The sequence below is a fragment of the Equus caballus genome, chromosome 15, assembly GCF_041296265.1.
Source record: "Equus caballus isolate H_3958 breed thoroughbred chromosome 15, TB-T2T, whole genome shotgun sequence".
NCBI classification, from domain to species: domain Eukaryota; kingdom Metazoa; phylum Chordata; class Mammalia; order Perissodactyla; family Equidae; genus Equus; species Equus caballus.
In genome coordinates, this window is record NC_091698.1 from 59,963,728 (window position 1) to 59,983,180 (window position 19,453).

General features: G+C 38.9%; 1 long non-coding RNA gene across 1 annotated transcript in view; it reads right to left on the reverse strand.

Moving 5' to 3' along the window:
* Positions 1–3,503: 3,503 nt before the first annotated feature.
* The window catches only part of LOC138917691 (uncharacterized), a 389,144-nt gene continuing 373,194 nt past the window's right edge, over positions 3,504–19,453 (reverse strand). The window contains exon 4 of the long non-coding RNA XR_011426072.1: positions 3,504–3,651. This is a non-coding gene — a long non-coding RNA (uncharacterized lncRNA). The remainder of the gene's footprint in view (positions 3,652–19,453) is intronic.

Consider the following 19,453-nt stretch of genomic DNA (forward strand, 5'->3'; position numbering starts at 1 on the left):
CCCACTTTGCACTCAAGAGAGGCTCAGCCCAGTCAGGGCTTTCCCCAAGGTCCCAGGTCAGTGAGTGGTAGAATAAGGGTTCCAAGACAGATCTGCTCCCCGCAAAGACAATGCTCTTTCTAGTACTGCACACTTTCAAATATAAAGCCATCACGGTCTTCAATTCATTTAGCAAACAAAGCAGAAAACCTGAAGAAATGCAGTAAAGCGTCAAAAAAACCACCCTCCAAATTTCCCTATCTCAAGGCGTGAAACCTCTTTCTCCTGACTTGCCCTGTATCTTCTCCATGAACGGCATTCCATCCACATAGCTCAGAGTTCTCCACACACAGCGCACGGGCTCAGCTAAAGCCCTATGGAGAGGGAGGGAAATTGTGTGCGGGCAGAATTTGCGCGTCACATATGAACTCCTGAATACTCCAGTCCCCACATCCTTTCATGTCCGTATGTATACAACTTTATTGATCTGCTTACAGCCTCACAGGACTAACTGGAAGGTACCAGCAATTTCTCTTTTATCTAAAGAAGAGAATAAAGTTTTTAGAAAATATTGACATGCTATGTATTTCTAAGTCCCTGAGAGACTGCAGTTCTGTCAGTCCTTCTAATATCCCTTTTAGACAGGACTCCAATGCCTGCTTTCCTCACTTACCTTCATTAATGTAATCTTTGGTAGTTTGAAGCAGGATTGTAGTGTAATAATAATAGCTCACATTTCCTGAGCACTTACAAGCACTGTGCTAAGTGTTTTGTTAGCATTATCACATTTAACGGAATTATTATCTTGATATTTTAGATGATAGAATTAAGGATCAGAAAAGTTAAGGAACTCACTCCTGATCACACAGCTTTTATGTAATGAGGATGAGATTCAAGTCCTGGTCCGGCTGATTCCAGAGCAATATTCTCAACCAGTAGACCAGCATCCTACACATGTCCTCTGGTTGGCACCACAGCTGAAGAGCGCACAACGCCCGCTGAATGCCTGAATAACCCCTGAGAACAGGCGTGGGAAAGCTTTATAGCAGCATGGCATTGTGGCTAAAAGTTTGGGCTTTGGAGTCAAGAAGGCTCAACTTTGAATCCCGGCTCTGACACCTACAACCTTGCCATATATTGGAGCTTCAACTTCCTCGGTGAAACAAAGATAATGACAGCGGCAGCATCATGGTCGTTGTAATGATTAAATGGGGTAACATCTAAAACATATTTAGCTTGATGGCTGTTGTGTTGCAGAGTCTCAGGAATGTTACTATTATTCATATTAAGTCAAAATAGAAGCAAATACTCCTTTCTGTCAACCTCCATTAGCAACTTATTGAGAATAAAACTAATGAGTTCGCAAGTTTTAAACCTTTTGGCTGAAATGAATTAATCACCTATCAGAGATTGTATCATTCTAGTAACACATTTTAATATCTACCCTAAAATGGCAATGCAAAGACTGTCCAGTAGGTAAATCAACCAACTAATATTTATGAAACACCTAATATTTGCAAAGCATTTTGAGACACACAAGCGAGTATAGATCTAAGAGCCTGCCCTCAAGGTTTTCAGGCCTTGTTATATAACAATAGCATGTTAGATAACAACATTAACAACAGCACAAAAGACAATCCAACGTAGGTGACCTTGCAAAGCAGTATTTGATAAATCCTACCTGAGGGGTCAGAATAATGACACACTTAGCTTAATGTAAGGTCTTATGAGCCAGAAAATTTGTTAAGGTTAAGAGGGAAAGAGAATTTTTAAAAAGAGCAAAGACAGTGAAAAAGAAGACATAGTTCCTGGTGGTGCAGTCAGGGAAGGGGAGAGAGGTGGGCCGGCAGTTTGTAGATAAGTAGCTGTAATGGGGCATGTCTAAGGAAGGGGTAGAATAAGAATAAATAATGAGGTTCTTATACCCCTTCTGCCCTTTACTCACAGACCTAGCTAAAGAGCAGGAAAAAAATCAAAGCCCTATCATAAAGGGAAATTCTAAAAATAACTTTCTTTGGGGAATCACAGCAGCACTGTCTCTTGGAGGAGTTTTAAGGTGATGACTGCTTGCCAACCAAATCTGTTTTGAATTTGGAACCCATTAGGAGAAATTAGACACAAAAGCCAAATAGTCAAAATACAGTATTATCATCTCATAAACGGATAAAGCTTGGTAAAAAATGGGGTTAGGTCTTGGACTTTTTTTTTTTTTTTTTGGTGAGGAAGACTGGCCCTGAGCTAGCATCTATTGCAAATCATCCTCTTTTTGCTTGAGGTAGATTGTTGCTGAGCTAACATCTGTGGCAGTCTTCCTATATTCTGTATGTGGGACACCTCCACAGCATGGCTTGAGGAGTGGTATGTAGGTCTGCACCCAGGATCCAAACCCGCAAACACCAGGTCTCCAAAGTGGAGTGCGTGAACCACTATGCCAGCCAGCCTACCCCAGATCTTGGTCCAATTTTGTAACTAATTTATTGGCCCAATTAGGGACAAAATTGTATAACCACAGCCTCCCCCCAAGGTCTACCCCCAGTACCCATCCAGGGCAGGTCCCTGCACATTGCAGAAAAGGAGACCATATGCACTCCTTGGGCAGGTGGTTCTGAAAATAAGACAGAGGATGGTCTCGGTGCTCTTATCCTCCTCCTAAACCCACCAGTCAGATGTAGAGTGAGGAGGAGAGGAGGAGAGACATTTCTCTCCTAATACTGGCCCCTCTTGGGGAGAGAAAAGTGTATTTATGAGTCTGGTAGAAATGCTAGGAGGTAGAAAAATGAGTCTTTCTCTCTCTGTCTCTCTCTCTCTCTAAATATGTATATATATATATATATAATATACACACACATACATATATAAAAGTTTTAGATTGCAATAAATAAAAACTAAAGTAGACACTTCACTTTCCGTATTTTCCCTAGGAATTTATTACTAAGATTTTATTTTTATCTGTTATCTAGTATTTTTTTAAATACCCTTCTCTGTTTTAAAGGCATTGCGTCCATTTCTGCAGTTTTGAATAAGCAACACGATTTCACTTTCTGGGAAAACCAAAGTAACTGGAATTTTAAGGGCCATTTTTTATGCCTTAGTTTTTGCAGATTTGAACACATTGAAATTTGGGATAAAATATAATTTTTGTATTTTATAAAGAGACACTGGAAAATAAGTTAAGATATATTTGAATACTGATAGTATTTGAAGGCCAGTGTCTAAACTTGAACCAAATTCCATATCACTTCTGAAGAACTAAAGGAATGAAATCTATCAGAGGGAGCAAGCATTTCAATTGTTTTATTTTTGTTTAGGTTTTGCAATGGAAGACTTGAAAATGTGACTAGTTTCAAAGGACTATCTGTTTCTCTCTTCTTTTTCCTTCCTTCTCCCGATACAATTTAAGATTCCAATGTCTTAATTACCTAAGCTAAGTGTTGATCTGATTAAAGCTAACAGTATCAAATGGACTGACCAATAGCCCCAAATGTCCCAATGTGCATTTATACTCCAAAGATGCGCTTACTCACTCAAGTGACTCTGATGGATGGAACGCGGGTTGCTCAGCAAAGTTCCCTCCCAGTCTAGAGCACAGTGACGCTTCTACTCACAAATCCTCCAGGAATGATAACTCTTTCTTTTTAATGTTCCAGTTGCTCAGGTCAGCTCCATGGTCAACTAAGGAAGAGAGATGATAGTGCCACTTCAGCCACAGGAACTGCAACCTGATGCCCAGGGGGTCTAACCACCTGGGAGGGGATGGGAAATTCCTCATGGTTTGGTACAAGTGAGTTTCAAGCCTCTAAATATAACCTGAGAAATTCAAGCATTTCAGGTGCCTGAGGGTAACCAAAAAATTACACCCCTTGGGAAGAGGCCTTTATCCAGTTGGCTTGGATCTCTGGGTATCCTAAAGAAGTCACAGAAGATCACATCCCTGAGTTGGTGAGCTCAACATTAGTACTGACATTCCAACTATGATATGACAGTAAGAATTGCTCAGTCTCCACACACTCACACACACACACTCACACACACACACACACACACACACACACAGAGCAGAAGACATTCAGTATCAGATTTGAAATTTTTTCTTCAAATAGCCTTTTTCTATTTCTAGAAAGACCTAGTATCTCTCTGATGTTACAGACATTATCACCCTAAACCAAACCCCTCTAGACACAACACTTCCACATCCTCTCTCAAACAGAGCACACATTCATCATCTCTCCTAAGTTTTCTCACACTAAACGCTCTTTTTTTCCCTCCTATGTTACCAGGCACCTTTTACAAATTATCTCACCAACTCATTCTGAGCTCCACAATTATACAAAATTGTTTAAACAAAGCACATGCTTTATTAAGGTCATGGGGACACCAAAAAGATGGTCTGTTCATCTTCCAGACCCCTTGTTGGGCACAAGCGTCCTTAGTTCAGCAATGTCCCAGTTATTAGTGCCCTTGATGGTGTCTTGTGGACTAAGAGCACAGGCAGCCTGAAAGCAAATAGACTCTACTCCTCTAGAAGAGGAGCATCAAGGAGGCACGGCGTGTCTGATACGCAAAGGGAACCATCTGCATCTTAAGACAAAGCACTAAAAAACAGAAAAATGGGGAAAATTTATTGGTACTGAAGTACTGGCATACAAATGTATCAACTTTAGTCATTCTGTTGTTATAAACAGCTCCGCTTCTCCTCTCTCTCTCCTTTTCAAATCCCCCTAGACTTCAGAGCAGTGGTTCTCAGTGGTTTCCCAGACCAGCAATATCAGTCTCTGCTGGGAACTTGCTAGAAATGCAAAGTCCTGGGTCTCATCTCAGACCCACTGAATCAGAAACTCTGGGGATGGAGCCCAGCAACGTGTGCTTTAAGGAGCCTTCCAGGTGCTCTGATGCTCACTAAAATTTGAGAAGCGCTGCTGAAGAGCATCTTCCAAGCATCCTCCAGTTTCTCCTCAAGCTACGGTTGACACCACCAGTCAACAGTCCTCTTCCCCATCCCAAACCAGATACTGTCTTCTCTTTGGAGAACCCTGGAAGCCACAAGTGAGAAATACTAGAAAGGTTTATATTCAGGGCAGAGGGGACTGGGAACAGGTTTTTACTTCCCCTTGGGGTTTTTATATACAAAAGAATAGGCCCTAAGACTACAATACCAAGCCTCACTCACACCGTGGCTTTTGGAGATTAAAAATACAGCTTAGATTAGGTTAGACTTATTACAAATAAATTATTTTAAGGAACTAAATATCCATTATTTAATTTCTGGTTGGATCCCAGGTGAACAAATGACACTTGACCTTGATTTTAGCCCCTCTACCACCATGACACAACTAATTTAAATTGCACAATTTTAGAAGCTCATTTATTCTTCCAAACATTACCTGAGTATTTAAAAATCTGATCAGTAAAGACTGTTTTACTTGTCCTTTCCTTCCCTCTACCTTTGTCTACCTTGTTTCTAACTTGTGGCCTCATCTCTCAGCCAGCAAACTGTCTTATGCCCTCAAACACCTGGAAACAATGAGAGTTTTCACTTTGTAAAACTTTGTAAAGTTTGTACTTTAAAAACTTTGTAAAGTTTTTACAGTGGGTGAGGGAGGGCCAGCTGGAAAAGGAGATGAAAATGGAACTCAGAGAGGATGGGTGAAATTCTAACTCAGGAGGGTGAGGAAGACAAAGTTCAAAGACAGGCATGAGCCTTGAGCGAGGAATTTGGGGTCTCGATGTAGCCCTTCAGCTTAGTGTTGTGAATTAGCATCATCAGTAAATTGAGCTGGAGATGAGTCAAGCTGCTTAAAGGTCTATTCCAATGCAACTTTTTGCCTTCTCCAGATAAGCATGAGCTGGTTGAGATTGCTAGGGGCTAAACAGATTTCCTTGCCTCCACTTCTCATTTTTTAGGTAACTCCCATCTTTTTTGAGTATATTTCTGAGGACTGCTTTGGGCATTTTCAGACAGGAAATGTTGTGCCACTGAGTCTTATCCAGCTTTTCTATAGGTGCGTTGAAAGAAGAAGGACTGGTCCAAAAGGTAGAGTTTGATTGACCTGGAGACCTTGGACACACATTTGAGACATTTTGCTCTGTGTGATGCCTGAGGAAACAATTTTCTCTGACACAACAAATGGAGCTTTTCTACCTTTACTGGATGTGATTTTCAAATGCCAGTCGTACATAGGGTGGCTAAAGATTGGGGCTGATGAACTCTATTCTCCTGTGACCAAAACAGTAGAGTATTGATAACAAAAAGTGCAATTTACAAATGTCATTTACTAGAAATATCTCATCCTTGAAGAGTAAGAAATGAACAATGCATCAGAGCTCTTTATTTCTTCTCTTATCATTTCTTTCCCAATCTTCAAGTGTAAAAAAGACTTTCACCTTTGTTTTTGCCCCCTTATTGTCCTGATTTGGTTCTAATGTCTACCCAGTTCATACCCCCTCCCACACACAGCATAAATATTGAGAGGAAGTTCTGTTACCTTTAATCATTTAGAATGTTAACTTTTGGTCTCCACTGCTGCAGTATTGCATAGATGACCCCAAATATGTGTCTGATATAAGAGAAAAACCACAGAGAAAGACCACTAGAAGAGTACACAGTAGAGATACAAAGTCAAACAAATCTCTTCATTTCCTCTTTTACTTAACAAGCAAATGTTTTGCAAAGTTATTGTTCCCTTGGATGGCATTGGCAAGCTACATATTCAAGGAGAAATGCATTCGTATAATGTGTGGTAAGAGGTTAATCAATATTTCATTTCTATCTCATAGCAACCAAATGCTCACACAGGTTATTTGCTTGTTCTTTGGCACTTTATTAGTTAAATGAAATTAATTTATTCCACAAATATTTATTAATGCCTACAACCATTCTTGTTATACAATAGGAATTTAGTTAACTATTGATGCAGAAAATATTTCTTGAGAACTTACTATAAGCAGATTCAGTACTAAGTTCCCTGACTCAAGTGATTCATAAGCAGAGATGGGAATTTTTTGCTCTCAGAGACCTGAGTCTATGACTGTGAAATCGTTTGCATACCAAGCATCTCTGGCCTCTTCCTTCCTCTACCCCTAGCCATTCCCGCCACTGCTAATGAGATAAGTAATCTAAGAGCTTGAGCAATGTGCCCGTAAATCCATCTCTAAGGCTCTGCTCAACAATATGTCCTCCCCTGGGCCCATTGCAGGAAAATATGCACCATTTGAAACCTGAACCATCCGCTGCCATAGAAAAGCATATGAATCAAATGCCCACAGCAAAGTCTGATGCTCACTGGCTCATGCTCTACAGTAACCCCAATCACTGAGGTTTGACGGCTTGCCGAAAAGAGTAGACTCATCAAAAGTTACTGCCCAAATAGCTCTTGCACTACTGGGGACCTTAGAGATGAAAATAATCCTAGTCCTCCCCTCAAGGATCTCCTCACCTGACACCAGGGCCTTCCCTGACACCCTACCCCCTTTTCTTCAGCAGGAACCCCTCTGTTCTTTGTGCCTCCCCCTGTACTTTGAAAAACCCTCAGTAATACCAATTATCACATTCTACTAAAATTACTTGTTTGCATGCTTCTTGAGAACGGCACTCTGGTCTCTTCATCTCTGAAGCCTCAGCACTTCACACGGATGGTGGTGAATAAATGGTTTTCAGGTAGATTTTCTTTGTTCTTAATGAGTCAAGGAACAAATATTATTTTGCTGGAGCCCACAAGACACATAAACTTTGGAAGTGTCTATTCAACCTGCTGTCTGCTGCCTAACAGTCCTGAAAGATCCTTACCGTAGTTCATCATTATATGCAAAACCTAGGAAATATTTTGCTCCATTATTCTATTAAAATAAAACCACATAATCTTTGAATGGGCATGACCTTGGAGATCTAGTACAAGTCTCTCAATTTCACAGATGAGGAATTTGAAGCTCCAAGAAGTAAAGTCAAGACGATACAGCTAATGAATGGCAGAGAAAGGATGGAATTGAAGTGTCCCTGCTCCCTGCCCAGGGCTTGGTTTACCAGTCCACAATCCAGATTCAGCTTGTTGAGGTTCCATTTCTTGAGAAGCTCATGAAGGGGTTTGGGGAAGACACTGGCAGTTGAGCTGGATTCAGAAAGAGAGAGACACCTGCCACCAGCTACTCTATTTCTTTTTCCTCTCCAAGGAGGAATGTCCAAGACATGAACATTGGCCAAAAAGCTGTCTTAGTACAAGGAATAAGAAAGAGAAGAAATGATGGAAAGCTACATAATATGCAGCTAATGAGATATAAGAAGGCCCTGAAGGGCAGTTTCAGATTTATGACCTCGTATCAAGAGGGGCTGCCCCCAGGTCAGATTTTCTGCAGTAACTGAGCTCCAGAATAGAACCTTCAGGCCTGCCCTTGTCTCAATCTGTGTCCCTAAGATGGATCTAGAATGTGAATAGCCCATGACTTTAGACAAAAGCTTTCACCAGGCAGTGCTTCATCCATTAACTCACCAAATTTAGCATGTGCTAAATGCCAGGCAAGGAGCTGAGAACTGCAGCTGCAGAGATGAACGAACAGAATCCCTGCTCTCAGGTGCTCACTGTCTGTGATACCTCCCACCAAGAGCACCTTAGAGGGCCTAGTATACCACACACACATGCACACACACTCAAACACTCACACACACCCACTACACGTATTAGAGACACATGAGCATCTATCACACCTCAGGATTTGACACTCTGTACTGGCGTAGTACCATCCAGAACCCTAAACTTTCTGTCTCATGACTAACACCATTTAGGCTTCTCCTTATCTCTTGTCCTTTGTCCTCAAAACAGAAGGCAGCTGTGTCTGAATGCTGGGAAGCTTTGTGGATTGTGCCACCACTGCAAAGGTCAAAATGGACGCTGCTTCAGAGCAGAGGAGAATTTGAGCAGAAAAGGTGCTTAGGCAAGAGAAAGGACAAATTACTTCCCTTATCAAACCGCGCCTCTCAGAGAGAATGAATTTGATAGATTCTCACATAACCAAGAATTATTGCTTCTCTTCAGGTACCAATCTGTGATTCGGGAGATACTCACAGTTAACACTATATTCACTATAGTCGCAGAAAGAAATTGAAGAATATTTCACATTATTAAGCAATTCATATTACTCTTAAGTTTATTTATCTCTCTGTAGATATAGACATAATATATGTGAAAAATAATAAAAATTCTTTATATTGTCAACCAGATGAACTTTCAATATTGGAATTGTGAATAATTTTATATTTATAAAAATAGTCAAAATTTAAAGTAAATTTTAAGTACCAGCTTTATTTAAAAATTGTTATATTCATAAATTACAACTTATATTTTACCTCTTACTTTTAATAAGTCTTGAATATTTTAAGATAAATGTAACTTTTAAAATCTATATCATAAATAATTTTATCTTTTTATTTTCACATTTACTCTAATTTGTATTTGACAAAATATAATCAAATTGTATACTTTTGAGTACAAATATATTTTGTTTTTAATCCTTTAGCTCATTTCTCTAAACAGCACTTGAATTATAGAAAATATTAAGTATAACAATATAAGTAGTGATTTTGCTAAAATAAAGAGAAAAATATATCTTACAGAATAAATACATAACTGATGAAACATGCATGTATTTTATTACTCATGCAAATGTCGCTAGCCCATAACAGAACACAAAGTATGCACAATAATAATTAAATTTAGTCATCTTTAACATTTGCCCACTTTCTATCACATAAAAATCATGGTTTTACCCACATTATTTTTGTTTTGTCATTATGAAAGTATATCTGTCAAAGTAGAAAGAAAGATCATATTTTGTTTCACAGTTTGTTAGCTTGCTTTAGAACCTTTATGTGTGTAGACATATGGTTTGTGGGCCTCCGTTTGTCCTCTCATAGCAGGTGCTGAAATGGTAGGGGCGGCCAGTGTATGAGTCACCAAAAGTTAACATAAAATGATTGAAGCCCCAAAGTAAGCCAACAAAGTAAGTAAGAAAATAAGCCTCTTCCCTTTTCTTGAAGTCAGGACTCTTTTTTCTTGAACAGTTTCAGCTTCAGGTGGAACCACGCAGGGACACACGGCTGTGGAAACTGAGTTTTACCGTTCATGGAGCAAGTATCAGAGAAAGACCGATCTGGCTTTGTCAAATGATCCTGGGAGGACTGATCTGTATGGATAGATGTAGTTTGTGTCTATGTTGAAGGGCTCCATAAAGTATCTAGGATGCAAAAATAACAAAGGGACTTTTCATGTTTAGAGGCCCTGCCAGTGGCTGCCATGTCCCAGTTGTGCTGGGACTTGAAAGTGATAATCCTTGTGAATTCTCTGCTTGGCCATAACTGAATAGTCTCTGTGTGTCTGATTCATTGCAGTGCGCTCACAAGGGTCTAAGTAAGGCTATGGTGAAACACAATTATTCTATTTTTAGTTTCCATTTCAGAGCTTTTGGAGAGAAACACATTAATCTTTCATTCATACATTATTGTCTTACTCTTTCTTTACCTTTGGTGAATCTTTCAACATTTTTTGACTTCTCCAGTTAATCTCCCAAATCAACCTTATTCTTGGATTTTATCTAATTTTTTCATAAATAGACATTATTACCATCTGGTAAATTTTCTCTCTTTGGCAATTTTTACACAGTTATTTTGAAGTTGGCTAAAATGTCTCTCATTTGACCCAGGGCTGCCCGTGTCTGTCTTTACACCTTAACCACCTTTCACATTGTATAATAGGGTCCTATATTATCAAGCACCCATCGACCTTAAGAAAACTTAGATAAACAAAAGACGAAGAGAGTGACAGTGTGAGCAAGAAGGGAATCCTATTAAATAGTGCAAGCAACCCCCACACTACCCCTTACTCCATCCCACCCAAAGAGTGCATGCTGAGTGAGTCTGAGTTGAGAGCCTTGAATCTGCCATGTCCCGTGCACTGAATATAATTCCGGTATTTAAAGACATACCTTTTTCAGGCATTATCCCTAAATGCAAGCCAGCCACATGTGAGACTCCACTGCAGAAGCAGCATTCTGTTCCAAAGTTGGAAAAAAACGGTGCTAGATGTGTTGAAGACATGTTGGTCTCCAAAGTGTTGCCCTCCTTAGTGATTCGACTAGTTATGACTTGCACCTTATAAACCAGTTTTAGAAGTGAATCTTGGTGTAAGCTATGAATTGTTTAATGTTCAGCCATATCTGCCTGTAGGTTCTTAGTGAATAGCACCTATGTTTGATTCATCCTTTGTATCTCCTGCAGCCCCAACACAGTGCCTTAAACCGAGAGGTGGTAGGAAAACTCTTTTGAATGAATAAATAACAAAATAAATTTCCAAGTATTGAAAAGTGTGTCTCTGGTGGCCTCTAATCCATGTAATGAAGTGGTCACCAAATGACTACTACCATATTGATACTAGCTGTCTTTAAGACACTATTAAAAATAGTGTTTCTTGGGGCTGGCCCAGTGGTAGTGGTTAAGTTCGTGTGCTCCGCTTCAGCCACCTGGGGTTCATGGGTTTGGATCCCAGGCATGGATCTAGCATCGATCATCAAACGACGCTGTGGGGGCTGGCCCCATGGCCAAGTGGTTAAGTTCTCATGCTCCGCTTCAGGTGGCCCAGTGTTTCGTTGGTTCAAATCCTGGGTGCAGACATGGCACTGCTCATCAAACCACGCTGAGGCAGCGTCCCACATACCACAACTAGAAGGACCCACAACGAAGAATATACAACTATGTACTGGGGGGCTTTGGGGAGAAAAAGGAAAAAATAAAATATTTTTAAAAAAAATTAGAGTTTTAAAAAAAAAAACCACGCTGTGGCAGCATCCCACATAAAGTGTAGGAAGATTGGTATAGATATTAGCTCAGTGACGAGGAAGATTGGCAAGAGATGTTAGCTCAGGGCCAATCTTTCTCACACAAAAAAACAGACAGTGTTTCTCAAAGTGTGGTCCAGATCACCTGCTTCAGAATTAGTCTGATGTACTTAAAAGTAAACGTAAGGGCCCAGCCACGTCTCTTGATTCAACGTCTCTGGGAGTGAGGTCCCAGAGCCTGCAGTTCCTGATGCTCTCCAGGTGTTCCTGGTGCACTCCCAAATTAGGAGACCAAAGGTTCTCAAGAGTGTCTGTGCATTAGAATCACCTGGGGAGATTTTGTTAACTAAAAATACCTGCCTTGCCCCCCCAGATTAATAAATCACAATCTCTGGGATGGGCCTGGCCATCAGCATGTCTCTAAAACTCCTCTGGTGATTCTAATGTGCAATCAGGCCTGAGACCCACTGCTTCAGATGTTTCTTTCTCCCACGGTAGCCCACTTACAATCTGCAGCATCAGCTACACTCAGCCAACAGTGGGCATGTGGAAAAAATGAGATAGGATCAAGGAAAACATACAAATGCCAGGGTCTGTGGGAAAGCTAAGCTCTGGGCAAACTGCCTCACAGAATGGCTTTCAAAAGCAGCAGCCTCACAGTCAAAATCACTGGCTCTCAAGCCAGTAAGAGAGTGACATTTGATGGAGGCACCATAAAGAGGCTCTTTGCTACCTTATGTGTGTTACCTATTAATAATTAAATTGAATCCAAGTCACTATTCCTAGAACTGGCCCATGGAAACACTTCATTGGAATTAGAAGAGGAGAAATTAATCTCTTGTTTTAAAGAACAAAATATTTATTCTCTGAAAGAAATAATGCCTGTTTTGCATAAGCTGTTTATGAAAAAGTGTAGCTATTGTCTCTTATGAGCCTCCCAATAACTATGTGCTATAAGCAGGAAAAGTACTATTGTCCCCACTTTGGAGACGGTAAACCCAAGTGGAAAAGGTTAAGTGGCCTGTCCAAGGCCACATATATAGTAAGTGTAAGAACCAGGACACAGTCCAAGCCTTCTGATTCAAATCCAACTTTTTTCCCACTCCATTCAAGTTCATCAGTACTATCTTCCCCTAAAAAAGAAAAAGATTCAGATTATATGCAAGAATCTCACCTGCATGCATCTCTCTTATGATACTTATTGCTTTCTGCTTTATATTTTTAAATTATTGACAGAGCTAGAGCTCTCTTACCATTCTACTTAAAGAGGAGTGGTATGTGTGTGATTCATCTTTATATTGCCCACAATGCCTTGCTCTGAAAAATGGTAGGCAGTCATTAAATGTTTCGTGGACAATTAGATGAAAATAAGATCTGTTTAAATTTTCAAATTGTTAAAACCTTCAACCCGAAAGCAAACATAAGCCTGCTAATCACCAACTAACACACTCTTTTCTTTAAGAACTTTCCTGTGTCTTCCTCTTACAGTGGCAGTATAACTAACACCATTACTAACCTTATTGTCAGCCCAAATTTTAACCAAAGTGGGAATTATACACCAGGAGTCAATGAAGGTTTAAGAAATCAATATTTTAATTCCAGACCAAAGTGTTCTTTCTTTCTTTTTTTTTTCAGTTTTATTGAGGTATAATTGACAAGTGAAATTGTAATACATTTAAAGTGAACAACATGATGATTTCATACACATGTACATTGTGAAAGGATTCTCAACACCAAGTCATTTAACAAACGCGTCACCTCAGATGTGTACCTTGTTTTCTTTTTTGGTGAAAACACAAGTTCTACTCTTTTAGCAAATTTCAATTATACAGTACAGTATTATCAACTATACAGACTATCAACTATAGTCACTGTGTTATTCATTAGATCCTTAGACCTTATTCATCTTATAACTGAAAGTTTGTACCCTTTTACCAATCTATTCCTACTTCCCCCAGATCCCAGCCCCTGGCAACCACCGTTCTACTGTTTCTATGAATTTGACTCTTTATTTTTTAAGATTCCACATATAAGTGACACCATGCAGTATTTGTCTTTTTCTGGCTTATTTCTCTTAGCAGAATGCTTTCTACGTTCATCTATGTTTTGCAAACGGCAAGATGTCCTCCTCTGTTTAAGGCTGAGTAATATTTCATTTTATATATAATGTATATTCTATATTATAATATACATCGACCTATATATACTTATATATAACACATTTTCTTTATCCATTCATGCATCAATGGACACTTAGATTGTTTCCGTACTTTGGCTATTGTGACTAATTCTGCAATGAATATGGCAGTACAGATACCTCTTTGAGAGAGTGATTCCATTTACTTTGGATATATACTCAGAGGTGGGATTGCTGGATCATATGGTAGTTCTATTTTTAACTTTTTGAGGAACTTCCATACTGTTTTCCATAGTGGCTGAACCAGTTTACGTTCCCATCAACAGTGTAAAAGTGTTCCCTTTCCTCCACATCCCTGCCAGCATTTGTTATCTCTTGTCTCTTTTAGAAATCATTCTTTTTTAAAGATTTTATTTTTCCTTTTTTCTCCCCAAAGCCCCCTGGTACATAGTTGTGTATTTTTAGTTGTGGGTCCTTCTAGTTGTGGCATGTGGGATGCCGCCTCAACGTGGCCTGATGAGTAGTGCCATGTCCGCGCCCAGGATTTTAACTGGCGAAACCCTGGGCCACCACAGCAGAGCTCGCGAACTTAACCACTCGGCCATGGGGCCGGCCCCTAGCTCTTGTCTTTTTGCTAATAAGCACTCTAATAGGCAGGAGGTGACATCTCATGGTGGTTTTGATTTGCATTTCCCTGATGATTAGTGATGTTGAGCACCTTTTCATGTGCCAGTTGGCCATTTGTATGTCTTCTTTGGAAAAATGTTTAGTCAGATCCTTTGCCCATTTTTTAATTGGGTTATTTGGGGGTTTTTTCTATTGAATTGTATGAGTTATTTGTATATTTTAGATACAAACTCCTATCAGATATGTGGTGTGAAAATTATTTACCCAATTCCAGAGGTCGCCTTTTCATTCTGTTGATGGTTTCCTTTGCTGTGCAGAAGCTTTTTAGTTTTCTGTAGTCCCACTTGTTTATTTTGTTGACTTTGCTTTTGGTATCAAATCCAAAAAATCATTGCCAAGACCAGTGTCAAAGAGCTTACCCCCTATCTTTCCTTCTAGGTGTGTTATGGGTTCAGGTCTTATGCTCAAATCCTTAATCCCTTTTGAATTGATTTTTGTGTGTGGTGTAAGATAAGGATAGAGTTTCATTCTTTTGCATGTGGATATCCAGTTTTTCTAGCACCATTTATTGAAAGGACTATCCTTTTCCATTGTATATTCTTGGCTTCTTTGTCAAAGATCAATTGACCATATATGCATGAGTTTATTTCTGGGGTCTCTATTCTGTTCCATTGACTACATGCCTGTTTTTATGACAATACCCTCACTACTTTTTTTTATTGAGGTTATGATAGTTTACAACCTTGTGAAACTTCAGTTGTACATTATCATTTGTCAGTCATATTAGAGGTGCACCACTTCACCCTTTGTGCCCACCCCCACATCTCTTTCCCCTGGTAACCACTAATCTGTTCTTTTTGTCCACATGTTTGTTTATCTTCCACGTATGAATAAAGTCATACAGAGTTTGTATTTCTCTATCAGGCTTATTTTGCTTAACATAATACCCTCAAGGTCCATCCATGTTGTTGTGAATGGGACGATTTTATCCTTTTTTATGACTGAGTAGTATTCCACTGTGGGTGTGTGTATATATATACCATATCTTCTTTATCCAGTCATCAAGTGATGGGCACTTAATTTGCCTCCATGTCTTGGCAATTGTGAATAATGCTGCAATGAACATAGGGGTGCATGAGTCTCTTTGAATTGCTGATTTCAAGTTTTTTGGGTAGATATCCAGTAGTGGGATGGCTGGGTCACATGGTATTTCTATCTTCAATTTTTTGAGAAATCTCAATACTCTTTTCCATAGTGGCTGCACCAGTTTGCATTCCCACCAGCACTGTACAAGGGTTCCTTTTTCTCCACAATCTCTCCAACATTTGTTATTTTTTGTCTTGGTTATTTTAGCCATTCTAATGGGTGTAAGGTGATATCTTAGTGTACTTTTGATTTGCATTTCCTGGATGATCAGTGATGATGAGCATCTTTTCATGTGCCTATTGGCCATCTGTATTTCTTCTTTGGAGAAATGTCTGTTCATATCCTATGCCCATTTTTTGATCTGGTTGTTTGACTTTTTGTTGTTGAGTTGTGTGAGTTCTTTATAAATGATGGAGATTAACCCTTTATCAGATATATGATTTGCAAATATTTTTTCCCAGTTGGTCGGTTGTGTTTTGTTTCATTCCCATTTTCCCTTGTCTTGTAGAAGCTCTTTGGTCTGATGAAGTCCCATTTGTTTGTTCTTTCTATTGTTTCCCCTGTCTGAGAAGATCCTTTTAAGACTGATGTCAAAGAGTGTAATGCCTATATTTTCTTCTAGAAGGCTTATGGTTTCAGGTATTACCTTTAAGTGTTTAGTAAATTTTGAGTTTATTTTTGACCCTCACCACTTTTATTCAACATAGTATTCACAGTCCTAGACAGAGCAATTAGGCAAGAAAAAGAAATAAAAGACTTCCAAATCAGAAAGGAAGAAGTAAAACTGTCACTATTTTTGGATGACATGATATTATATATACAAAATCCCAAAGATTCCGCCAAAAAACTGTTAGAATTAATACAAATCCAGTGAAGTTGCAGGATACACATCAATATACAAAAATCTGTTGCATTTCTATACATTAATAATGAATTATCAGAAAGAGATATTAAGAAAACAATTTCATTTACAATTGCATCTGTTTCTCAATTTGAGTACTAGGTACAGGGTGTACTTACTTTGAAAATTTATTGAGCACTTTTCTTCTATTTGTGTTAAATGTAAATAAAATGTTTACTTAAAAAAAGAGTGAGATTCCTGGCGCCATTTAACTAGTGGTGCACTGATTCAAATAAACTTATAATTGGCTAGAGGTGGGGGTTATTTCTCCACAAATGGAAGATTTTAACAGCAATGTTTCACATCTAATCAGAAATCAGTTACCTTGATTTGGAATTTTTATAAATTCACACTTCACATTCATCTGGCTTTTACTTATTACAGAGTCTCTTGATACTATCCACATTCAGCCTCTCATTGCTCCCACTCACCCACTCAGCCACCAAACACTCCTCAGAAATCTTCAAGGGTGTGACAAGGATCTCTATCTGTACAGGGACTTGGTCCTCTGTACCTAGACAGCCCAGAGAGAGGCATATTTAGGAGCAGGCACTTCAACATCATTGATGGTTTTTACTCCAAAATCTCCTTTAGCCTCTACTATCATTATCCTCTAGAACCATCACAGTCCAGGGAACATGGTCATCAATAGTTCTTTCAGCTTTTCCACAGCAGCGCAATGCATTTTCAGAATGGGCAAATAAAAGAGCTCTTCCAAGAATGCATAAAGAATATTCCTAATCCAGTGGGTCTTGGAGCCACCTTCCATCACTTCTATTTTCTGGCTTGGCTGCCACACACAAACTTTGTCTCCACACCTCCCTAGGCATCATTTCAGTCAACTGCCTCTCCTTTTAGGAGACAGTTTTTATACTCGAAGGTGGAGGAAAAAACATCTTCCATAAGTTTGAAACTCCTTCTAGAAACTGCCAGCAGCAACACATGCTCCTTTTTCAGTAAAGACCCTCTACTCCTTGGCCCCATGTGGTGATTTCCAGAATCCAATAAATTCATATGTTGCAATTAAAGTCCCTATCAGGAATTGTACTCTGTCCCCAGACAACTCTTGAGTTGTAGCTATTGAATCTCTTTTGATGATGAAATAAGGACCCATTCCCAGTACTTAGGATAAGGATACCTGCATGGGGCCAATGCAATACTAGCAATTTTTGCAGCTCCATTAATTTCAGGTGGTGGCTTAATTCCAAGTAGGTTATGAAATCAAATATGCAGAAAGAATATTCCAAATTCAAAGCAGAACTCTCGTGTACATTAGAGTAAATGCTTCCTCTCTAATTAAGTTCTGGGGATGTCTTTAAATTTTAGATGTATATTTTCTCTTTTGCTATCAATGTCTACCAATAAGCCAAGAATTTCAGGGGGGCTCCAATTCAATATTTTTGCCCAGAAAATATTTTTACTTCCTTTTCTTTACTCCTCATTTAAATGGGTTTGAGAAAGAAAGGATAGGACATGAGTAGGCCAAAGATTTGGGAAATATCCTAAAGATGAATGGCATATGAAATTACACTAATAGATAAAACAGAAAAGAGAAAAAGGCACTACTCAGAATATAAGAGAAGGCACAAGAGAAACTACAAGAAAAGTAAGAGCTGTTACTCCACAAAACGACCCCTGGAACTGGGAACCCGGAAGGAAGCAGACACTAATGCAGCTCACTGAAGAATCTGTGGGCTGATTTTCGGATGGTACATAAAGAGGAGGTTTATGTTTCTGATGTCAACAAGAAAAATTAAAGGAAACTGGAAATTCCAGGAAAAATAAAATGCTGTACAGAAATTCACGGCAAAAATATGAAGCATGATTATAGTAATTTATAGAGTCTAGATAATCTTGAACTTGGAACTTGAAATATTCTACTTCAAGCAGACATGGTTTAAGAACAAAAATTACGTCTCCTCTACAGTCACACTCTGGATCTGCAATGAATAATATTGAGCAATATTACAATATTGTCAGCGATGTTTATTTCTTTTTGGTTTTCAGAAACAATGTATAGATAAAGCATGGAGGATTTAAATAAAGTTACCATTTGGAATGTAAATGCTTTAAACCTTGGCAATGTAAAAATAATGGTAGAACTGATCAACAGTAGGTGTTAGAGGTGGGGAGGAGAGATGGGAGAAAGTATAGGGGTGATCAACTTCACCACATCTTATAACATGGGTAGTTAATCACCTAATCTGTCTGAAGTTGATGGAACCAGAAATAAAAGCTAAACATATCATTAAAAGTATAACCAATAGAAGGGCCAAAAGCAAAAAAATTGGGAGTACAAAGAAAATGGAAGAAGTGTGGTAGATGTGAGATGAAATAGTCATTTTTTACAGCAAGGAGTTAAAAGACAGGCTTGAACTTATGAGCCAAGAAATAGATATTTAAATTTCTATAGAATAGATATTTAGAGTTATAGTGATAACCATTGGAAGAACTAAAAACAAAAAATAACATGGATGGTAGCCTCTTGGGAATAGGGCTATGGATAATGGGAAGAGACATAATTTTCATTTGGCATCGTATCTTTGACTGAAATTTTATTTCCATGAGCATGTACTTTTAAGATTCTCATTAGTATGCTGAATTATAGCATCCCAAGTTCTCTACCTTTTCCATTTTCTAATCCTCAACCAGTGAAGCAATGACTCCAAACAATGATCAAAACTTGACAGCCGGCTAAATTTTCATGGTCTTCAACTCTAAGGTCAGTAGCCATTTCATGGGAACTCTCCAAGTCTGCATATATTACCTTATGGACTGTAGAAGCAGATACTTCTGAACCACCTCCAACTGTCTGCTTGTTTTCCTGGCCAGATTCACCAGTTTTC